Source organism: Martes martes, assembly GCF_963455335.1.
Source record: "Martes martes genome assembly, chromosome: 13".
Taxonomy (NCBI): Eukaryota; Metazoa; Chordata; class Mammalia; order Carnivora; family Mustelidae; genus Martes; species Martes martes.
This window is the reverse complement of record NC_137901.1, coordinates 66,486,566-66,511,930: the sequence shown is the minus strand read 5'-3', so window position 1 is coordinate 66,511,930 and position 25,365 is coordinate 66,486,566. Positions and strand designations below refer to the sequence as shown.

Sequence of the window (25,365 nt, the reverse complement as noted above, 5' to 3'; positions counted from 1 at the left end):
ATTTTGTTTTCAAATATATACAATATTAATGCTTAAGCTGAACTCTCAGATCTCTATTATTCAGTGTTACTCAAATGACCAATTTATACATTTAAAGGAATGAATAAGGAATGCACCTAAGAATACTTGTGGTTGACAAGTGTAAGGAACTTACAAAGGACAGCTTAAAATAACTTGTACCAATTTTTTTTTAATTTTTAAATTTTATTTTATTATTTCAGTGGTACCCCATTTTTTTAAGTGTTATGAAATCAAAAGCTGAAAGTAATTTTTTGTTGTTGTTGTTTCATATCAAATTGACCCTAACATAATAATGCTGTGTTAAAACTCCTGGGTGCAAAAAAAGGAAAAGAGGGGAATCTCTCTCTTCTTTTCTTTCTTTTTTTTTCTTTCTTTCTCTCTCTCTCTCTCTCTTTCTTTTAAGAAATTAAGGAAAAATTGTTACTCTACGGAAAGATCATCATAAGAAGTCCTATGGGTGGTCACACATATAACGTTGGTAATGTTCTGATGTTCACTATTTTGGATGAACTACAACTATAAAACATATTAAATTAGTAAAATTCTCAGTCCAAAAAAGACTGAGAAACAAATAAATGACACAGGAGCATAATGATAAGAAACTGTATAGTTCTGACAGTCTCCTAACCCTAACCCTTAACAGAGAAAAGGGGAGGGAGAAGTATCAAGATGGCGCTTATAAGGAATTTGAGTATTAGGAAGTATTTGGCGAGCCTACCATATGACAGGTACTGATTTAGGTACCAGAGATACAGTAGTGATTGAAACAAAGACCCTTTCTTCAGGAAGCTGACATTGCAATAGAGGTAACTGAAAAATACATTAAAAAATATACACACATAATGTTACTGCATGCAATATTATAGTATCACACAGCACATATTTCAAATATGTACTAATGTAACATAAATCATATAAAATATTTTATATTATTATATGGGTGTATGCATATATATATAATTTCAAATGGTCATAAATGCTATAGAGAAAATAAAGGAGGCAATGGCCAGGTAGTATGGAGGCAGGCTGATATTTGTATGGCATGGTTATGGAGATCTGGGGAAGAATTCTCCAGCAGAAGGAAGAACAAATACAAAGGCTCTGAGACTTACCAAAGTTAAGGACTGGTCAAGAGGTTAATGTAGGCAAACCAGTCGACAGGGAGAGAAACTGGAGAAGAATCAAAGATTGAGTTTGCTGTAGTACATTAATGTAGTCCATTCTAAGTTCTTTGGTTTTACTCTGGGTATGATAGTTCACTGGGAATTTTGAGTGAGGGGTGACATGATCTTTCATGTCAAAAGGACCACTCTGGCTGCTATGTGAAGAAAGAAAACTTTAGAATAATAACTGGAAGCAGGAAGGCAAGTTCAGATTATTATAATTACTAAGATTATTAATAACAATCATAATAATTTCATTAATAATGATTTTATGATAAAAGATTACACTAATACAAGACTGGGATGCTGAGAAGGGGTCAAATTCCTTTTTTTTTTTTAAGATTTTATTTATTTATTTGATAGAGATTACAAGTAGTCAAAGAGGCAGGCAGGGAGAGAGAAGTAAGTAGGTTCCCGCTGAGCAGAGAGCCGGATGTGGGGCTCAATCCCAGGACCCTGAGACCATGACCTGAGCCGAAGGCAGACGCTTTAACCCACTGAGCCACCCAGGCGCCCCAGGGGTCAAATTCTATATTAAAACCTTGAAGGTCCACAAGATTTGTTAATAGATTGGAATTGGGGTGTGAGGAAGAGGATGACACATAGAAGGGGTGATGCTGAGCAAGTAAATATGAGACCAGAACTCAGGGAAAGACCTGGCTAAGTACACAAATTTTGGAGTCTTTGGCATGTAATGTTATTTAAAACACAAGACTGCCTGCTGTCATCTAGGAAAAGAGGTCTGATATCCAAGTCCTGGGGCACTGCATTGGTCAGAGGTCAGAAACATGAGAAGAAACCAGAAAAGGATAGAAAGAAGGAAGAGTTACTTAGAATCAGCTGGGTTGGGGGGTAGGGGAGTAGTAAAAGAATAGAGAAAAAGCACGTTGTAATCCAAATGAAAAATTATTTTCAGGGAAGAGGAAATTAATGACTCTGATAAATACTGCAATAGATCACATAAATTAATAACTAACAATTCAGGATGCCTGGGTGGCTCAGTCGGTTAAGCATCTGCCTTTGGCTCAGGTCATTATCTTGAGGTCCTGGGATCGAGTCCTGCAACGGGCTCCCTGCTCAGAGGGGATTCTGTTTCTCTCTCTCCTGTGATCTCTCTCACTCTAACTCAAATAAATAAATAAAATCTTAAAAAAAAAAAAAACAATTGACCATTTCATTAAGTACTGTGAAATTCACTGGAGGTCTTGACAAGAGTGGATTTAAAGGAGAATGGGAGAACTTGAGGAAGCAAACATGGACAACTCTGAAGAAATTTTCTTCTAATGAGAAGCAGACATGAAATAAAATAAGCAAAAGGGGGATGTGCAATTAAAAGATGGCTTTTTAACGAAAGGTAACATTACAATCAGTCTGTTTGCTGATTAGAATGATCCAGAGAAACTGAAAACTTAATCCAGGACAAAGAGGAGACTTGCTGGAACAACATTCCTGAATAAACAAAAACCGTTTGGATTTAATATACCAGGGGAGGCTTTGCCCTTAGCCTGGAGCCAAATAATTCACTCATAATAACAGAACAATATGGAGAAGAGTTGGAATGGTGGATTAACAGGTGTGGTTGCTAGCCTCCAACATGGCCCCAAATGAATCTTGCCTCCTGGTATTCACACTCTTGTGTAGTCCTCTCCTACAATATCACAGGGTTAGCCTATGTGATGAAGCAAATACAGAAGTAATGGTATGTAACTTCTGAAAAAGACTCTGCACTTCATCCTGGGACCAAGCTCTCTCTTTAATCACTCGCTCTGAGGGAAGCCAGCCACCGTGACAGAAGCAGACCCATGGAGAGGGCCACAGAGTGAAGAACTGAGGACTGTGCTATCAGTCAAGTGAGCAAGCTCAGACACTGTTCATCCAATAAAACCCAAGTCTTCAGTAACTGCCAATCCTGTCAAAAGCTTCACTATAAACTCATAAGCTACCCTGAGCCAGAATCACCCAGCTAGAGTATGACAGTGAAATAAACATTTCTTAGGTCATTAAGTTTGAGACAATGTTACACAGCAATAGATAACTAACTATATAATGGGTCTTACCATGCTATGTACACAAGTTATTGGGCATACAACTTACTTTATTGTTTTGCCTACTGGCATGAAATGAATTCATATGGCTTCCCCTACCCAGTCACATTCAATTACTTCATGAAATAAAGCCCTTAAAAGATTGTAGAAATGAACAAACTAACCCTATGTGAGCATTTTTAACCAACACACATTTATCCTGAATGAACCACTTTAATATTTTAATACATGAGCTTAAATCTTAGGTATGTGTATCTGCCCATTTTAGCCTCCTACTGCCATTGTAAAAGAGGTCAGTTTTACATAGCTTAAAATGTATGATCCTCTCATGTTCTTTAGAGAGCAGGTGAAAGAATGCCACCCTCCCTGTTTTTAAGGAAGCAATATAGAGAGCTCCAGAATTACCTAAATCAGTGATTGGCTTGAATTTATCAGACATATTCAGGTCATACACACTTCAGGAAACACTGTCTAAATACTAGTATTTTAACATGAGAGAAAAGAAGAAAAAACTGAAGAAAAATGATACAGTCTTGGTCCTTATAAAGAACTCTCATCTTACCTCAGGTGTGCAGTGAAACTTCTAAGAACTTAAGATTTTCCAGGCAGGAGAAGGTCACATCCTTGAGGCAACCATAGAGGAGGATTAGGGTTACTTACACGTTACAAGAATGTTTTATATCCCACTGCCTACCTGTTATTGCCATCTACATGTTCATCAAGCGTCTCACTTAACCAGAAGAGAACTGGAGTCCCTTCCCCCACACCTGTTCCTCCCATCTACCGTCCCTCAGTAAAGAAAACACTATGCCTGCCAACTGCCCAGTCCCAAAGCCTGGAAACCACCCCGCGGCCTGGCTGTCAGGAGGACTTCATTAGGGTGGAAGAGTCTGAGATAGAGCCCAGGCAGAGATACTGCAAACGAGAAAAATTAACAAGGCCCTGAGGTAGGGGAGAGGGAGCAATAAATGAATTTACAAATGCTTAAATCGCCTTAAAGGCTCTGGGCCAACAGACGTCCAGAACAGGGAGGAGGAGGCTGGCTGGGGACGTTTAAATGCCTTAAGTTCCACAAGAGACCCCAGTGGGCCGGGGGAGGGGAAGGTATTAAGAGCCTGGGCAGGCCCCTCCTCCAGGAGGCCCAGGCTGGGCCCAGGCTTGGGGGATGGGGACGGCCAGCCCAGGGTGGGGGAGGGGATGCTGCCCAAAAGGCGCCTGCTGAGACCGGGGAAGGAGGTGTGCGTGAAGGCAGTCTCAGGACCCGCCAAGAGCCGCTTACCCGACACACTTCGGAGGCCGCAGCAACAGGCACAGGCCGCTCGGGCAGAACCAGACCAGGAGCCGTGTGGCCCGCGGGACTGCGGCCGCGGAATCCCTCCCATCTCTCCTCTGGGAACACTACGGCCGCGCCACGCCCCCGTCCTTACCGTCCTCCCCGCGGTCCGCACCAGGTCCTGAGCTGCGGAAGGCGCACCGCCCCAAGGCGCTCCCCAGGCAAAGCCCGAGGCGACGACGCCTCCTCAGGCCCCAGGCGCCGCCGACGCCGCCGCCTCTCCACGCGCGCCCGCTGCGATCTGTGATTGGCTGCCAGGTGCGGGCCCAAGGACGGCGCGGCTCTGGGCGCTGTAATCTGATTGGCGGCGAGGCGGGTCCGGCGTCTGCGCGCGCTCTTGCGCCCCTGGTGGCTATCCCTGGGCACGGGATCAGGCTGAGAGGGGTGAGAGCAGCAGCAAGGACCCTCAGTCCCTGGAAGAGTCTTGGGAGGTCAAGGTTGCAGAGCCGACCAGGGTTCAAGGATAAAGACAGGCTCCCAATCCATCAGCGCATAAATTTTTCCACCTGGCGTTTAGCTTTCATAATCCTCAGGTGTGGTCCCTTTTTCATAAAACCACTAGCTGCCAGCCCCATGTTTAAGGGAACATGACCATGCAACTTGGTCTTGACGCCTGTACTCTTGACGTTACATCTGGTCAAGCCATACAAAAATAGCCTGGCACCCATTTGTTTTTATAGCTTGCAGCGACTTAAGAATGAACTTTACATTTGTTAATGTCTGGAGAAAACCACAAAGAAACTCTTATTTTGTAACGTGAAAATTATATAAAATTTTAATTTCAGTGTTCATAAATAAAGTTTTATTGAACACAGACATACCCATTCCTTTAGGTATTGTCTATGGCTGATTTCCTCTTAAAACAACAGTTGATTAATTGTCATAAATCATATTCAAAAGTCTAAAATATTTACTATCTGAACCTCTACAGATTTTTTTAACAGATTTTTTTTTAATTGCCATTTCTGCCAGAAGTCTGTCTACTTTAGTAGTGTTTTGAAAAGGGGAAAAAAAAAAAAGACAGGTTTTGGGCTTTTTAATCTATAATGTGATTTTCATCTCTAGCCCATTTATATTTTCTGCTCTTTACTTTCTTTTTAACTCTATAGGTTCTGTTGTTCCTCTTTACAATATTTTATAAAGTGTTTTTTTTCTTAACTGTAGTGTATTTGACATACAATGTTATATTAGTTACAGGTGTACAATGTAGCAATATAACATTCTATACATTAGGCAGTAATCACCATGATACATGTAGTTACTATCTGTACTATCTGTCGCCACACAAAGTTAACTGCTTCACTATGATTTCAGATAAATGTCTAGGTGGTTTATTTGTAAACTTACAGTTATTTCTCTTGTATATGATGCTATAAATTTACCTTCATTTACTTAAGTATCAATTTAACTGTATCCTACAGATTTTGTTTCTTAGTATGCTCGTTATCATTCAATTTCAAGTATGTCTTAATTTCCCTAGTAATTCTCTTTTTAACGCAAGGGTTACATAGTAATATGGTATTTATTTTCCAAATCTGTGGGATTTTAAAAAGCATTTCATTTATGAATTTCTCATCTTGTTGCATTATGGTCAGATCACACAGTCTAAATATTATTGCTCCTTTGCATTTGAGGATTTCTGTTCAGTTAAGTATACCGTAGACAAAGTGAAGAGGATGTAGATAGAAAGTATTTTCTATGTCTAAAATGTGTATTTGGGAAATGACCCCCCCCTTAAGATCTCAAAATTACTTCAACATCCTTCATTAAGTCACTATGAACTATGCTTCAGGCTTTATTCAAATCTCACTAGTTTTTCTACTAAAGTCCTTTTTCTGTTCCAGATTCCCATAGAGGATACTGCACTGCACTTAGTCATAGTGTCTCCTTAGCCTACTCAGGTCTGTGACAGTTTGTTAAACTTTACTTGTTTATTATGACCTTGACAATTTTAAGGAATCCTTGGGGTCAGATATTTTGGAGAATGTCTCAATATGGGTTCAGTGTTTTCCTTACAGTTACACTGGGGATATAGGTTTTTAGAATTATACCACAGAGGTGATATGTTCTTATCACTTCCCATCAGGAATACATGTTATCACTATGACTTAACCACTAATTTCTCCACTGTAAAGTTAATTTTTTCTCCTTTCCATATTCTACTCTTTGGAGGCAGTCCCTAAATCTAGCCCACTCTCAGGAAAGGACATGTAGTCTCAGGGGAGAGTGTCTATGAAATACACAAATTATTGGGAGTATGGAAATTATTTGGACTTCATGTATAAGGAAGATTTGTTTACCCTACCTTTAAATTTAGTGTTAAATTAATCAAAATTAAATAAATTAAAAATCCAATACATCATTTATATTAGCTACTTTTCAATGACTCAGCAGTCACATGTAGCATATTGGACAGAGCAGATATAGAACATTTTCATCACTACAAAAATTTCTATTGACAGTACTGATTTATTTTATTTTTTCAAGATTTTATTTACTTATTTGACAGAGGGAGAGAGCAGCAGAGGGAGAGGAGAAGCAGATTCTCTGCCGAGCAGGGAGCCCAATGTAACACTTGATCTCAGGACCCCAGGGTCATGACCTGAGCTGAAGGCAGACACTTAGCCAACTGAGCCACCCAGGCTCCCTCGACACCACTGATTTAGATCATTATTTTGTTGACCTTTCTTCTCCTTCTCTTCCCTCCTCTTCTTCATTGAGGGACAACTGACATAGTCCTTAGATTAGTTGCAGGTGTAAAACAAATTATTCAATATTTGAATATTTATATATATTGTGAAATGATCACAATAAGCCTGGTGAACATCCGTCTATCACCAAACATAGCTACAAATTATTTTTTCTTGTGATGAGAAAGTTTAAGATTTATTCTCTTAGCAACTTTCAAATATGCAATATGGTATTATTAACTATAGTCACCATGGTGTACATTACCTCCCAATGACGTATTTTATAACTGGAAGTTTGAACCTCTGGATCCCCTTCACCCATTTTGCCCACCCCAACCCTTCTTCTATTCAAATACATAAACTTTAAATATGAATTCCTTCTAACTACTTAGGTCCATCTTATAATGAGCATAAGAGCAGTATGCAAGAGGTTTGTGAAAGTACAAGAATGGACCTTTACCCTTTAGGCTCCTGGTTTCCTACACCCTAGTCCCAGTCCTGTTCTTAATTATATTGCTTAATTTCTAGACTTTGGGTGTTTTTCTGAATTATCTTTCTGTTACTGATTTCTAGCTCAATTCCCCCAAAGTAATTGGGTAGTTACAAACAGCCCTACAGCTAACACCATGATTAATGATGAACTATTATATGTGAGTCTAAGAACAAGACAAAGATGACCATTATAACCACTACAATTCAACAAAGCACCTGAATACCCAAGACAACTTTGAACAACAATGCTGTAGAGCTTAGATTCTCAGGTATTTGTATTAGTCAGTATTCTCCAGAAAGAATCAATAGGATAAAAAAACCAGAGATACGGGGCTTATGCAATTTTGTCCCCCAAGAATGCTAGTGGCATAATTCAGTCTCAGTCTGCAGCCTCAAGAACCAGGAGCTCTGACGTCCAAAGGCAGGAGAGATGGATGTCCCATCTCAAGAAAGGAGAGGGAAAATTTTCTTTTCCATAGCTTTTGTTCTCTTAGGGCTGTCAATGGATTGTATTGGATAAGGCTCATCCATGTTGCTGAGGGTTTATCTTGCTCATTCAGTCTGCTGATTCAAATGCTAATCTCTAAATGCAAAAGGCTAAACAGTAAAACTTCTAGAAGAAAGTTTAAGAGGAATATGTTTATATCCTTGGTAGACAATAATTTCTTAAATATGATGCACCATGAAGCACCAACCCTAATGCACATATATACACCCATGAAAGCACCATCCAGATCAAGATGTGGACATTTCCAGTGCCCCAGGAGTTCCCTCATGCCCTTCTCAATTGATAGTCTAATGAAAAAAAAAAAAAAAAGATGAGACACCAGGTAGTATAGTCGGTTGGGCATCTGACTCTTCGTTTCAGCTCAGGTCATGATCTTTGGGTCTTGGGATCGAGCCCGGAGTCTGGCTTCATGTTCGATGAAGAATTTTCTTGAGATTCTCTCTCTCTCTGCCCCTCCCACTCCTGCTCTCTTTTTCTCACTCTAAAATAAGAAATAAATAAATAAATAAGACAAGACTTGAATAGGCACTTAATAAAAGAGGGTGTTATTCAACTGGCCGATGATCATATGACCAAAAAAAAAAAAAAAAATTCTCCAGATCATTACTCATCAGGGAAATGTAGATGAAAACAACAATGTCATAACACTACAACTTCAAGAAAAAAGGACTAATGGAAATAATTGACAATACCAAGTACTGTATCTGTAGCACTGAAATTCTCAATATTGTTGGTGGAAATGAAAATTATTTCAATCACTCTGAAAAGGTGTTTAGCAGAATCTGCACTAAAAAGCTAAATCAATGTAGTTCTGGAAATTCTCATTTATATATATATATATATATATATATATATATATATATATTCTAGAGAAATGACTACATATGTCTACCAAAAGACACGCACCAACTCATGGCAGCTTTATTCTGAAGAACAAAAGAATCAGCCTCAAAGTCCATCAAGAGTAAAATGGACATACGCAACTCTACCATATGCATTCAATGGGATTCTACCCAGCAAAGAAAAAGAACATCCTATGCCTGCATACAGCAAGAATGCACGCATTCCACTTATTTAAAGAAAGACAAAGACAAAAATCTGTTGTGTGATCCCATTTACTTATAGGTTAAAAACAGGAAAAAAAAAAGAATCTTTGGAAGTAGAGGTCAGAATAGTGGTTACTTTGCAGGAAGAGGTTGGCTGGGAAGAAACATAAGGAAGCTTTCTAAGTTGCCTCTTGACAGTAGGGACCTGAAGGATTGTCACCATAAAACCTGACTCTCACTGACTATTATCATCCACAGCCATGATGTACAGATGGCCTAGCCTCAATTCTGCCTTTCGGTATCCCTGGGGGTGGGCAAAACAGAAGTTGAGCTATAATGCTAGCTGTGGTAACATCTGGAATACCTAGAGTTCATGGCAATCCTCTTTCCAGATTTTACAGATGATAGCTAGAGTAAAATTCACAACAATGGAGGCTGCACTTGAACTTAGTTGAACTGAAGTTTGAATCATAACCTCTGTTTCAGGAGACAACGCTTCCAATTGCTTTGGCTTTTTAAAAGCTCAAAGCTTTTTGGTTTGATGCTATGTTTTCTCCTTTGAGGTCAAAAACCGTACCCGGCATTTGGAACACTGAAAGACTCTTTTTCTGGTGCTCTGACAATGATTCATGTAAAGTATGAGGGCTCTGACAATGTTGAGATCGAAAGGACAAAGCAAATTCTTAGTGTTTTCATGGCATGTTCTAGAATGTGTTTCCATATCAGCAAAGGCTGACAATCTATAATTGCAAACCTGGCACACATAGGGCATTTTGCCAGGCTTACTATTGTCCTTCATGTGATGTAAGAAAGCCTGGTCTGTTTTGAATGACAATTTGCGAACATTACAGACAGTGGAGGGCTCCTGGATAGTGTGTTACACTTTCAATGTGACATTGCAGCTTGAAGGGAGTAGGAAATCATGGGTGGCAGTGCTGGCAGGTGGCATGGATTTCCCAGCTGTCACCCTTCTGCTTCTCAAGTTCCAAATGGCTCCACACATGGCTCATAAACTTGACATTCTTTAGAACTTTCCAACAGCTGAGCCGTTTAAAAGTTGTGTGAGTCTTCTGTTTTGGCTGCAGGTCTCCTTTTGCTGCCCATAGTAAAAGTCATGAAGTAACATGATCGGATTTTCTTTCTTACGATCAACAGCCTGGTTTTGCTAGACTCAAAAAGTCTGGTTTTTCCAGCCTTCCCAAATAATTTTTTTGTGATAAGATCCTTGAGCTTGAAATGTGTCCTATCATTTACATAAGCCCAAGAAAATAATGTGCATTCTGAGCATGACTTAATGAGAATAGGACACCTTTTGAGGTTGTGCTCATACTCACTGTGGGAGAGAAATGGTCACAGCTGAGGAATGTCCTTCTGGGATTCCATCACTGAGTTGAGGTCTTTTAGGATTTCCACTGTTTAAACTGGAAGCAGGAAGTTCCTTCAAACTGTGAGGGCTTCCACTCTTGCCTCCTACAGAAAGTACAGCTCCAAGTAGACAGTGAGACAGGGAGAGAGCAAATCTGAGGGAGTGAGGCATGACTTGTGGTGAGCTCATTTTATAATCAGGTTTAGATGAGGGCTCAAAAATAATAAGACTATTACTCTCCATTCAGATTGGGGTGGCCACTATGAATACCCATGGGTCATGAGGTCTGCAGGCTGCAATGCGCAAGCAGTATCTTGACTCCAGTAGACTTTCTTTCTTTTGGAATATCATTCCAGGGTCTTCTGTTCAAAATGTTTGAAATGACTGGTTTTGAATTTGAAATTGCTATGATAAAGAGAATTTCTGCATCTTCGTTTACATGTTCCACTCCTACTAATATCAGCTCAGCGTCTTCATTTTCCCTGTCCCTGTGTTGGAGTCTATGTTCTTTTCTGGTGGTCCTGGCACTTGTTTTTTCTCACATGACAAAGAAAGACAACTGCTTTTTGCTTGAAGAGGTCCCTTCAACTTCTAGTGATTTCTTTTTATAAAATACAGTCTGGGGCACCTGGGTGGCTCAGTTGGTTAAGCGTCTGCCTTCAGCTCAGGTCATGATCCTGGAGTCCCAGGATGGAGTCTCACATTGGGCTCCCTGCTCGGCAGGGAGTCTGCTTCTCCAGCTGACCTCTCTCCTCTCATGCTCTCTCTCTCTCTCATTAAGAAAAAAAAAAAAAAATTCGGTCAATATAACCAAGAGTATTTATTTCAAAAACCAAAATCATTGCTTTATTTAATATTTCCCTGAAATGCTGAGATAACTATTAGCATCCTTATTTTACACCTGAGGAACAAGTTCCAACTAGTTAGGTGACAAGATAGTCCTAGAGTTCTCTCTCCAGCCTCCCAGGTCTCCATCAATTGCAGGCTCAACATGCCCTCTTGCAGGGCCATGACTAGGTTGAGGCACGTGAGGGATTATGGCACAATATTTAATGGCAAGAGTTAAAGAGACCTAAGTTCAGCATCTCAGAGCACCCGCCTCCTGCATTTTTAGCACCCTAGGCATTGCACTAGCCTTGTCCTACTCCCAGGTGTACCCTCTGGATATTTAAGTTCTATTGCCAATCTTACCAAAATTTAGATCTTTTCAGTCCCCTAAAAAAAAAATAAGTTAAAAAAAAAAAATCTTGTTCCACCTGCAGTGTTCCTTTTCTGAGTAAACACTCCTAATCACTCAGTTAACAAATTTTGGAGACATCCTTTGCCAATCTTTCCCCCATACCCCACAGCCAATCAATTAGCAAACACTGCCTGCTCTGTTTTCCAAAGATATCCAGGACCCAACCACTCTCTTCTACCCCTATTGCCCTCTCCCTGATCCAAGACACCATGTTCTTTCCCTGGATCATGACTACAGGCATCTTATTCTCTTCCTGGATCCTGTTTGAAGGTACCATGTTCTGTTCCTGGATCATTGCAGAAGTTTCCAGCCGCATACCTCTTTTGCCATATCTCCCCATAGTGTCCCCAGTACTCCTGTTAAAATATGTAAAAGAGCTGGCAGAAAGTCTTCTGCTTATAGAACTCCAATGACTTCCCGACTCACTCAGAAGAAAGTCCAATGAACATGAAATGTCAAAAAGAGCCTTAGGCCTTTGGCCCATACCCACCAGTCCTTGTTTTTCCTGCCTCTCCCTCCCTCCACTGCAGCTACTCCATTAGTCTTGAAGGCACCACACCCTGTATTTCCTTGGGAATTTTGTGGCTCCCCCTGCCTTGAATGCTCAGATAGCCCCATCCTGTCTCCTGGGCTGCTTCAGGTCCACAGGTTCTTAGCAAGGCTTCCCTGACCATGATATCAAAAATCACCACCTCTCCCAACTCACATGCCCTACTCACCCTAACACTATTTCTTAACATATTATTTATCACCTGCCTAACACCCAATACAGTTGATCCTGAACAACAGGGGTTTGAACTGCACAGGTCCACTTAAATGCAAATTTTTTCAATAAATACAGCACAGTGTTATAAACGTATTTTCTCATGTAATTTTTTTTTAAGATTTTATTTTTAAGTAATCTACACACCCAATGTAGGGCTAGAACTCACAACCCTGAATTCAAGAGTTGCATGCTCTACTGACTCAAACAGGTGCCCCTCTTTATGATTTTCTTAATAACATTTTCTTTTGTCTGGCTTACTATATTATGAGCATAAAATATACAATACATGCAAATACAAAATATGTGTGAGTTGACTGTTTATACCATCAGCAAGACATCCATCAATGGTAAGCTAAAAGATTTTGGAGGAGTCAAAAGTTTACACAGATTTTTCTACTGCGTAGGGAGTTGGTGCCTCTAACCGCTTCCATGCTGGTCAAGGGTCAACTCTATATAAATGCATCTTGCTTTTGTTTTCTATCTCCACCCACTAGACTGTAAACTGAGGGACGAAAGGGACTTGTGTTTCCTTTACTGCTGTATCCTAAGTTCCTAGAGCAACGCCTGGCATACTGTCATCCTTAAATCTTTGCTACACAAATAATTAGCAGCTGTTATCAATATGATCATTTATGTGTACAACAGACCCAAACTCACTAAGTCCAGGCTCTCCAAGCCTTTAGTGAAATCCAAATCCAAATGATTTAACAGTATCATGGGAGAGAAACATTCTAGCCAGTATGTAGGCATGGGTATGTGTGGTTGAAACAAAAGTTCTGTGAAAGAATACCCTCCCTACAACGGATATACAACCTTCTATGGCAGGTTTCAAATTTCACTGATGCTAAGGAACAGTTAGTGTTTATATTTTCCCATTTGTGAAATAAGTAACATTTAATAGTTTGTTTGACAGCATATATTCTTTGTATTGTATGGTGATAGATAGGAGAAATAATGTTGTGTCTTACAGTTGATGGGATCTTAGAATGAATGAAAAATTCAAACTTTTTTTCCATAAACTGATTATGGCCCATTAAATTTATTTTGCAATTCACTAGGAGGATGCTAACTGTATTTTTGCAAATGGTTTAAGACAGGGATTGGCCCACCTCCTGTTTTTGCACAGCCAGTGAGCAAAAATGTTTTTATATTAAGTGTTTTTTGTTTTGTTTTGTTACTTAGTGTATATATATATTTTATATATATATAAATGATATATCATGTCATGTATATCATATACCTAATACACTTATTATGTACCATTACATTTTTTTTTAAATTTTGTGTTGAGAAAACCAAAGGAATATTTTGTGACATGTGAAAATTATTACATTCAAATTTCAATGTCCACAAATAAAGTTTTATTGGGACACATCAGTGATCACTGATTTAAGGCTTCTGTTGGTGGCTGCTTTGCATTACTATGTCAGAGTGCAGCCCTACAACAGAGGCTGCATGTCTCCTGATGGCTAAAATATTTACCATTTTACAGAAAATGTTTGTCCACCAAGGTTTAAGAGAAGCAAAATGAAAGATACCAAACTCATTAGTTCACCACTCCCAGGAGTGTTCCAGATGATTTGGTGGGCCTCCATGTTTTCCCACTCTGGGCCCCAAAGGAGGCAAAAGCTGAAGCATTGTTGTTTCTGCTATATTGAGAAATTTCTCTCGCTTTCAGCTACACCAAGTCCTGCTCCAGTGGAGCGCTCAGCTTGTTCTCCAAAGGCCTTTCTGAGTGAGGTCTGATCAGGAGATCCCACCCCTTTTATAAGACCATTAAAATCCAGTGTATAATATCCAAAGGCAGCTCCAGTCAGGTTTCTGAACAACCTATTTGAATTTTTGGCTGTTGACCAGAGTGATTGCCAAATCTTCCATGCAAATCATTCCCAACAAGGAGAGAATGTGGGTAGGGCTTCAGGGCCAGGTCCAGGGACTGCCTGCCAGGTTGGGGTGGTGGTGAGAGTGCCCCCTCCTCTCTCTGTCCTCCACCACCTTATCTCCAATTTAGCTGGGTCTTGAGCTATCAGGGGTCAACAGGGGCGAGGGAAGGGGTCCACACAGCTATTTCAACAGAGCTCAAGCTAAAGGAACCTAAAAGGGCACATGTCTTCTTCCAGGTGCTAGAACGTTCTCACAGATCACTGCAACTATGGAGAACAAAAACCTGTCTTCTCTCTGTCCCCACAGACATTGAGAGGAGCTGGTCTCACTCCCCAATTGCCCAGGTGGTCTGAACTGGAAGAATCAGCTCCCAGTGGATGCCCAGGTTTCCCCACTTTAATCCCCATTTCATGGACATGAGCCCACTGCTTTCTGAGTCCGCTTCCAAGGATCAAAGGTTATATGCTGATTCATATGCAAAGGTTCACTCTGGTCACCTCTCACCCTCTTCACTCCCCCTTCCCTTAGCATCTTCTAAATTGAGCCCTCTTTGTCTATGGATTTCTCTGGGGGAAAGGAGGGCTTCAAGCTCGCCTGACAGCCAGTCACTCCAGTCCGAGTGCCGCGTGCGTGACTTCTATGCATCCAAGTCACAGAATTAGAACAGAAATCCAGTTTGCTAATTAAAATGTTCTAAAGTACCACAACCTGATAAGACTTTAAAAATTTCTTTCTTACCAAACCAACATGTTGTACACCTTAAAGTTATACAATATTATATGTCAATAAAGCGGGATAAATTCAAACGTAGATAAACAAATAAAATGCCATTCTGTGTAAATGTGACAAATGAAACTCAAAGTGGTATTGTAACAGATGGTCCTTAATATTGCCTGGGAGTTATGGAAGAACTGCCTTTTGGGCCTTTGAAGTAGCTCTGGGAGTTTCCAATAAGAAAGCAGGGTTAAATAAATGATGGGTTTCCACAGTAGAAAGTTCCAATAGTGAGAAAGTCTTCCTGGACCCCATAAGTTCCTAGTACTTTATCCGGTCCCACTCTGTTCCAGCCACACTGCCCTTCTTACATTAGGACCTTTGCACTTGTTCCTTATTTCTGGGATATTTTTCATGCAGGCATCCTCTTGGTTCTTGTCCCATAACCAAATCTTTGTGGCAGAACTGCTTCTAAGTGGAGTCCACCTCAACCACCCTATTTAAAATGCCCTCTTTCCCTCCCCCTACAATCCCCTGCTCCATTGCCCTGCTAAAGATGCCCTGTGCATCTTTCCATGGCTCGAATTCCCTTCTAATAGACCATGTGATTACTAATTTGTTGTGCTTATTGCCTACCGCCCTTGCTAGAATTCGAGTCCCGTGAAGAGTGTGACTTTTGTCTGTTTCATTCACTGACCTATATCAAAGACCTGGGCCACAGTAGACATTTAAGAATTTTTGTTGAATAAATGTACATGGATGGATTTAGAAATAGATTTAGCCATTCTAAAGAATTAGCTGGTACTCAGTTTTAGATGATTTCTGCCTGGTGGCAATGCTGGTGGTTACCAATCTGTTTTCCAAGCACAGCACTGAAATTTAAAAATTTTATGTGGTCTCCTTATTTCTAAAATGCTCGAAAGTAATGTTTAAAGTTGTAAAATGTGATCATGCCAAATAAAGCACATGTGTGTGGTTATTTGGCCTATGAATGATCAGTTAAGCACTTCAAATTTAAAGATGTGTTAATTTAGATACCTGGGTGTCTCAGTTGGTTAAACATCTGCCTTTGGGCAAGGTCATGATCCCAGGGTCCAGGGATCAAGCCCTGACTCCATGCTCAGAGGGGAGTCTGCTTCTTCCTCCCCCTCCTCTCGCGCTCAGTCTCTTGCTTTCTCTTTTTCCAAATAAATAAATATATAATCTAAAAATATGTTAATTTAATTTAATTTTTTTAATTTTTTAAAAAGATTTTATTTGTAAGTCATTTCGATAGCCAATGTGTGGCTCAAACCTACAAGCCCAAGATCAACGGTTAGTTGTTTCACCGACTGAATCAGCTTGGTGCTGCAAGAGATTTTAATTTTATAATTCACTAGTTAATAACATAGTCAGTGGTACCATGTATGGTGGGATGACATGGAATAATAGGGTTCAAAACTCTCCACAGAGATCCTTCTGGTGATTTTAACAGTAGCTCACTCTCTGAATCGCTGAGTCAGCCCAAATCCTACCTCCCATCTCCCTAAAAGTGATATTTTAGTTCATCACTTTTGTAAGCCATTTAATCTATGAGGTTTAAGCCTATGGTTTTCATCCTGCCACACATTAGAATTGCCCAGGGAACTCTTAGAAACACACTTGCCCAAACTAGCTGCTGACCAATTAGATTAAAAGTTAAGGGAGTTCCTTTACAAGTCCTCAATGACCATGTGCCCTCCACCTGAGAAAACACCAGTGGCTTTGGGAGTTCCTCTTCCCACTTCCACCTAACAGGAGAAAGGTTTTCCCTTCACTTTTTCAGGTTCAATTTAACATGCATAGCCCGAAGTGTCAAATCTTCCTTGGGCAGGGGCGCCTGGGTGGCTCAGTTGGTTAAGCGACTGCCTTCAGCTCAGGTCATGATCCTGGAATCCCGGGATCAAGTCCCACACAAGTCCCCACAAGGCTCCCAGCTCCATGAGGAGTCTGCTTCTCCCTCTGACCTTCTCCCCTGTCATTCTCTCTCTCATTCTTTATCAAATAAATAAATAAATGATCTTTAAAAAAAATCTTCCTTGGGCAACAATCAATGTGACAATTTAAAACAGAGGTAAGAACAGAAGGCCAGAACAGAATAACTGCATAATAATCCTTTTGTTTTGGGGCATATAACTCAGAAGACATTCAAAGGAGTAAGTGAAGCTGCTATAAGAAAACCCCTTCCTTCTATTCTCATGGAATTATTTATTACATATTTTTTCAACATTTCCATCCTGAAAAACTAAAAATAGAATCCATGTTGAAGCCTGTCTCATTCTAGTGTGGTAATTCTCAGCAGGGGTAATTTTGCTCCTTAAGGGGCACTTGATAATATCTGGACATGTTTTGTTTTGTTTTTAAGATTTTATGTATTTATTTAGAGAAAGAGAGCATGCAAGTGGGGGGAGGGACAGAGGGAAAGGGGAGAGAGAATCTCAAGCAGACTCTCCACTGAGCACAGAGCCAAACTCAGGGCTTTATCTCATGACCCTGAGATCATGACCTGAGCTGAAATCAAGAGTCGGATGCTTGGCCAACTTGGCCACCCAGGTGTTCCTGGCAATGTTTTTTGACTGTCCTGGTATTTTGATTATCATTATTAGCATCTAGTGGGTAAAGATCAAGGATATTGTTAAAACATCCTATAATACTCAGAATTCCCTCCCTGCTGAAAATCACCCCCCACCACCACAACAAGTTATCCAGCTCAAAATGTCAGTAGTGCCTGGGTTGAGATATCCTGGTCCAGACTGAAAGAAACTTCCCACTCCTTCTCTGCATGATGTCCTTGGCAACGTCTTTATAACAAGGAGTCAGCATTCCTGACCAAGAGCTAAGACAGTTGTCTGGTAAACTTTAATAGGACCAAATGTATTTTTGAAAATTAGTCATCCTTTCCCTGAGATGACTGCCAGTGAAGTTATTGACATTTAATCTTTTCCTTTTAGATTTGGTGTTAATGGGCACCTGGGTGGCTCAGTTGGTTGAGCGACTGCCTTCGGCTCAGGTCATGATCCCGGACTTCCAGGATCGAGTCCCGCATCGGGCTCCCAGCATTTTGGGGAGTCTGCTTCTCCCTCTGACCTTCTCTCTCATGCTCTCTCTCACTCATTCTCTCTCAAATAAATAAATAAAATTAGATTTGGTGTTAATGATGGTGATGACTAACTATTCTATTTTCCTACAAAATGTTCCTAACAAGAATGAATCTTTGATTTGCTTGCTTGAAACCTTTCCCTTTGCAGCAAGACAATAATAAAATGAAAGTGCTTGTACCTAAATTATTTTGAGATTTTTCTTTTCTTTTAACAGTAGAAATGAGCTATTTTTTCCAGTAAGATTTTATTATGTCTAAAAATTACCTGTAAAAACTTATAATATATTTACATGCTTTATCAGTTCTGTATTATTGATCATTATAATGATAAATCAAAAAAAATCGGGACCTTATGCTTCCAGGAAATTATTTTTTAAATTTTGATATCAATTTATAAATATGAGAAATAGGAGAACACACAGAGAAGGTGAACAATAAAGTTTTCTCAAGCATAAAATAGATCATGTTCTATAAAATCCTATGAGGGAAGTGAACTATAAGGGAAGATTAAATGAGGAAAAAAACAGTGTGAATATTCTGTCCCTTACTAAGAGCTCATGCTCACATTTTTTAAATGGGTGATGGTGAATATCAGAACCTAATGTTATTTACATTCTTTTGGATACACTTAAAAGAGTGATATTAACAGTTTTATTTACTTAAAGTGTCCATTTTTACTTTGGGCCAGAAATTACATCCTTTACAGGGTTTAAGCTTAGGATGAAAAAATCTAGATGTCTACTTAAATATGTTTGGTGATGAATATAGATTTGTAAAAATAGTTTAGGGGAAAAAAATTGACTAGTTATAGGTTAGTTCCATGCTTCTAAAAGATTTCTCAAACCTCAGAGTCAACTGACGCACTGTCAACAGACAGATTCCCAGGCCACATCTCATACCAGGGACACTCAGATGGCCAGGGGAGCAATCTGGGAATCTGCATGTTCAATGTTTGTCTCTTGATTCTTAAGGGAGAATACTTTGCGCAGCCTTGATCTCTCCAGCATGATTAAAATATTCATACACCCATTCCTTAAAGGGAAGCCCAAGGGTGTGTCGAGGGTCAAGAATTCCTTTTTCCTTCATTGATCTGATACACTGAGCACCTATTTCAGGACAAACATATTGTTGGGGGACCCAGTAGACAATTTGAAGCTGGAGCTTGAGCTGGGAGGTTCTCCTCTCCCACTCAGAGTCTACAGGAAGGACCTTCATCTCCTTTTCAGGGGCTTCCGGATATCCAATGTTCAGGAAGGCTGGGATATGTAAGCAAAGCCTAGAGATCTGGATCCAAACCTCTCAATTTGAGAAGCACTTTTGAATAAAATGTGCTGTGCTTCTTAAGTGTCAATGACTCTAAGGAATCATCTACAGGTCTTGTGAAAGTGTAGATTCTCATTCAGTAGTTCTGGGTGGAGGCTGAGAGTGTGATTTTCTAACAAGCTCCAAGATGATGCCCACGCCTCTTGACCACAGACCAAATATTGAACAGGAAGGACTAAGGAGCTTTTAAAAAGTACCAATGCCCTGGTTGATTCTTTCGATCTTATTCTAAAATGTGAGGGGAAATACCTGTGTTCTAGCCATCTGTTGTAGCTAAGAAGAGGAAGAAAAACAAACTATAAGCCATATAGCAGAATGGTCTGAAATCTAAACACCTGACATACAGAAGGAACTTAAAATGTTGAGTTATGAATAAGCAGAGAACTTAGGTTCAATCTGCTCTGTGTACACTAGGAGAGTCCACTGAGGGAAGTGACTATTTATCCAAAGTGGTTCCCATGAAGAAAGACGGGATGCCTTCTATGGACTGGGTTGACAGAAGACCAACTTATCAGAAGGAATTTGGGCCTGTAGCCAATAAAGGAATGTGAGTAGGGAGAGGCCCAGAAAGAAGAAATATGCTATTCCTTAGTTCTCTCCACCTCCAGGAGCCTCCACGAAATGAGCCCTGGGCACGTGGATTCCCTGGAGTCAGTGAAAAGAGTGTCTGGTTTTGATTTCATCAAAGCCTGTCACCAGTCAACATCAGGATACTTCTGGGCAGCATGCGGGGCTCAGGAAATTGCCTACTCCCACCTTTCCATCCATAGGTAGTCCCATGGCCAAAAGAGTCCTGCTCATGATCAAAGGAGGCAGCTCTTTGACCTTAACGTTGTCTCCAGGACCCAAGGTCATGATAGTGAGGGTGATATATGGTTATTTGATTACCCACCAGCAGGGAGGGCTGCGTGTCTCAGACAGTCTATGAACTTTGTACCCAGGAGGGGAGATCCACAGGACTGTGGGGCTTCCTTACATGTAGATAAAAGCTATGTGGAAAGTGGTCCCTAGGACATGGTCCAAGGAGGTACCACTGTTAGAGGGCACAAAACAGGGTGGTCAGCTTTTGTTGCCTTTCTCCATCTCCAGGGGAGGTCATGGCTCTCCCAACATTCTTATAAACTTTTTCCTCTTCCTCTCTCCCTGGGAAAACTTTATCTCAAGAGACTTGGCTTATGTAATCAATGGCAGTGCCTTTGGCTTCCTGCTGCTTTTGTTCTCAGTTCTGTTTGCTCTTGCCCCTAGAGTAAGAAATCACAGAAGGATGGTTCCCCAGGTTAAATGCAAGGGTAGAGCACAAGGGGGATCAAAATGCACAGAAAGAGACACACCAAAAAATTTGATAAATGATGACTTATATCACCTACTTACAAAACAGTAGGGAGATAATTACCAGAGCATTCCCTGATGATAAATTACAGTGGCCCCTGTTAGCCCTAGCTTCTTCAGTTGCAAGAAAGGGAGAGATAGAGGAAGGTCCCAACTCTAATGGGTACCTCCAAGGAAGAGAACCTGAGAACTGGTCCCAGCAAATGCTCTGATGAGCAAGTTGAATTAGTTAAAAGTCTTAGCACTACAAGGCTGGCAAAGAAGCAGTCTTTAGGGAAATTCTGTCTTTATTAGCTAGGTTAATTCAAAAACTCTAACTTACAGATGAATCATGCCAAGGAAAAAAACCTCCAAGTTAAATCAAACACTGAAATTCTGAAACTGGATGTTACTCATTCTTTGGTGATTGGGAGTGGATTTCAGTCAACCTTTGAATAAATACTTTATCTTGTACACATGTTTTTATTAATTTAAAAACAAAACAAAATAAAACAAAACAAAATGTATGTGGGGGACATATTAGTGGCATAAAAGCATCTTTATAACAATGTCTCTAGGGATAATGCATTGCGCCTTAAGAATCACTTTTCAAGTCATACTTACATACAGTTAAAAATAAAATGAAATAACACAAAAGATTATCAATTTAAAGTTTCCCTCCTGCCCAAGACCACAATTACCTGCCTCCATTTCCAAAAAAAAAAAAACTTGTTTAGAACTTTTCCTGGGTCCTTCAAAGCATTTTCTCTGCATTTAGAAGCATGCTTCCCCTCTTCCCCTGATGTTTTATGCAAATAAATTTGCATACCCTCTACAAAAATTGTGTCTTATTAACATAATTTTACTGAATGATTTCAACTTGGATGGGGAGAAATCCACCAGGGAGGTTAATGATTATTTTCATTCATTATCAAATATTCAGGGGCAAACAGGAATACACCTTCTCTTCTGAGGAATTTGTGGGGAAATATTACAAAAGGAGGCACAAGATCCTTCATTAACACAAAATCTTGGCTGTTCCAAACTCAAAAGTCAAAACAATCTATGTATAAGTATCAGAGGATGCTGTTTGGACATATCTGTAATTGCTGGTTGTATATTCTATTAGAACAGTTTCTATTCCAAGGCTTTCCCAGAGGTGGCTCATAGTGCCTTAAGGTCCCACTACCCTCCAGAATGACTGAGTTACTAAAAACCTCATCAGGAGCAGGAGACATTGTTGGGGGTAATAGTATCAATAATAGCAATTAATGTGTATTTAGCACTGACTCTGAGCTGTGTGCTATTATTGGAGCTCTATGTGTTTTATTTCATTTAATCCAAATCCCAAGAAAGTGACTATTATTATCATACTTAGATAGAGGCTTTTTAAAATGGAAATGATCAAGATCGCACAATAAATAGCTTCCAAGATTTAAAGCTAGGCAGTGAGACTAGATCCTAAACTCTTAATTCCTCTGGTACATCTTTTTTTTTTAACACACTCTCAGTGCCTATGATCTGCCAGATGTGATGCCAAGGTTTGGGGCACAGAGGTAAATGTAACTGCCCCTGGATTGTTGTGGCCATGAGAAGAAATAATGAATGCAAAAGGTTTGGGGTTTTTGTGATTTTCTTTTTTTGTAATTTTAATTTTTTTTCCAGTTTCATTGAGACATAAATTACATACAGCATTGTGTACATTTCAGGTGCACAAAGTAATGATTTGAGGGATGCCTGGGTGGCTCAGTGGGTTAAAGCCTCTGCCTTCGGCTCAGGTCATGATCCCAGGGTCCTGGGATCGAGCCCCGCATTGGGCTCTCTGCTCAGTAGGGAGCCTGCTTCCCCCTCTCTCTCTGCCTGCTGCTCTGCCTACTTGTGATCTCTCTCTCTGTGTCAAATAAATAAACAAAATCTTAAAAAAAAGTAATGATTTGATACATGTCCGTTTTGAGAAATGATTATCACAATAAGTTTAGATAAACATTTATGACCTCAGTAGAAGCTTTTGTGCTATTGTGAGAGCCAACTTTCAAGATGGCCCCCAAGGATCCCTGCCCTCTGATATCTATACCCTTGTAGAGTGACGTCTCACTATGACCAGGGCACCAGCAGAATATCGTGGAGTGATGGTGTATGATTTCCAAGACTAGGTAATAAGAGACACCGTGCCTTGCTTTCTTGAATCACCTGCTCTGGTGGAAGCCAGCCAGCTATCATATCATGAGGACATGAGAGGCCCTTTGGAGAGGTCTCAGGGTGAGGAACTGAAGCCTCCTGCCAACAGCCAAGGGAAAATGCCATCTTGGAAGAAGATTCTCCAGCCCTATCAAGTCTTCACATGAATAAGCCAATATTTTGAGTATACCCTCATGAGACACTCTAAGACAGAAACACCAAGCTAAGCCACAGCAATTGTGAAATGAGAAATATTTATGGTGGTTTTAAGCTACTAAATTCTGGGATACTTAGTTTTATAGCAATAGATAACTAATACAACTGTGCTTGTCATGTTTGGCTGTCAATTATTATTTTCACTACCACATCCCTGCTATTATTATTCACCACCACATCAGGGCCTTGTTATAGAAAACACATTCTATCCTTTGAACTGTTTCTTGCCCCTGCTGAATTAAGCTGGTGGTCAAGGGGGAAAGTGCCAAGAAGAGTTTTTGAAATGACTGGAATCATTTTGGCAAACATCATGTATTACTTTGCCAGGGCTGCTATGAGAAAATATCACAGACCGGGGCACCTGGGTGGCTCAGATGGTTAAGCATCTGCCTTCAGGTCAGGTCATGATCCTGGGGTCCTGGGATAAAGTACTGCATCAGGCTCCCTGCTCAGTGGGGAACCTGCTTCTCCCTGCCTCTCTCTCACTGTCTCTCATGAACAAATAAATAAAATCTTAAAAAAAAAAGAAAATATCACAGACTGGATCAGTTAAACAATAGAAAATTATTTTTGCATGGTCCTGGAGGTGAGAAGTCCAAGATCAAGGTGCCAGCAGATTCGGTTTCTACTGAGACCCCTGTCCTTGGCTTACACATGGCTGCCTTCTTGCTGTGTCCTCTTGTGGTCTTTCCTCTGAGGGGGATCTGTCCCCTCATCTCTTCCTCTCATAAAGATCTATATGGATCATATGACATCATTTTACTTTAATTTCCTCTATATAAAGTTGCATTTGTAGGGACTAGGGATTGGGACTCCAACATACAAATTTTGAGGGGACACAATTCAGCCCATTACATATTCTATATAGAATATTAAAAAACTCAACAATGTCATTTATATTATAGACTGACCTAATTTTTCGCTGAAGTGACTAATCATTTTATCATGAAAAACCAAGTTCTCCTAAGAAGCCTGAAGTGTCGGGCAACTAGCTTGGTTAACAGAGTTCAGCTGCTTCTAATACTTGATTTCCCTCATCCTTAGAGAATGAAATCAATGATGAATTATGAAGTATATTCTATACCTACCTAGTCTCCATGCAGCATTGAATAAGGAAAAAATACTTTCTAGTGCTGAATGCAGCTGAAGAGTGAACTGGAAACTTACCTTCCGGTGGAGATCACAGCCATCCAAGCTGAACACTCAGTGTTTGAGCTTCAGAGAGATACTATGCTCATTGACTTCCTATCTGAGAGAGCACATAATATATGATCACTAGAGGGGGCATATTGAACCTAAATAGCAAAACCTGATGGAGCCTCCATATACTTGTACCTGGAGTCTCCTTCTTCATCAGAGGTAGAAATAATACCCGGATTCTGAACATCAATTACAGTGCATAGATTTGTTTTGTTTTGTTTTGTTTGTTTTTTCCTCCCGATAACATTTCTGTGAAACCAGGGCGTCCTGCAATTCAACTCAATTCTGATGCTACCTTCCTGGAGGTAGAATCAGGTCTCACAGGTGAAGGGCCTGGCCTCCCAAGACTGCCGCTTCAGATGCCAGTCTCAAGTTCAGGTTGTCACCTGTGTTTCTGACTGACTGGCTATAAATAAAGGGTTCCCACAAGCCTTGGTTTTGGGAACCCTCCTTGGTTTTGATTCATTTGCTAGAGGTCCAGAGAACTCAGGAAGCCGGTTTACACACTAAATTGCAGGTTTATTATAAAAGGATATAACTTCGGAACAGCCAGATGGAAGAAATGTATAAGGTGAGGCATGGAGGAAGGACATGGACCTTCCAAGCCCTGAAGGAGTACACCAGTCCCCAAATCTCCACATGTTCACCAACCTGGAAGCACTCAGAGTTCCATCATTTTGGTTTTTTACAGAGGCTTCAATACAGAAGTATAACTGATTAAATCATTGGCTATTGGTGATTGAACTCAATCTGG

At 40.3% G+C, this 25,365-nt stretch overlaps 1 protein-coding gene and 1 pseudogene across 4 annotated transcripts in view; one reads left to right on the top strand and one right to left on the bottom strand.

Annotated features, from left to right (window-relative positions):
* Positions 1-25,365, top strand: part of LOC308354676 (immunoglobulin lambda-1 light chain-like) — a gene marked incomplete at its 5' end in the record, with an annotated part of 1,188,495 nt that overhangs the window by 278,033 nt on the left and 885,097 nt on the right. The gene's annotated exons all lie outside the window — the stretch shown is intronic.
* Positions 9,534-12,244, bottom strand: LOC308353931 (zinc finger protein 280A-like; annotated as a pseudogene). The gene is made up of 3 exons: positions 12,007-12,244; positions 9,876-10,768; positions 9,534-9,602 (listed from the first exon to the last, which is right to left on the bottom strand). The product of its transcript is annotated as a zinc finger protein 280A-like (transcript).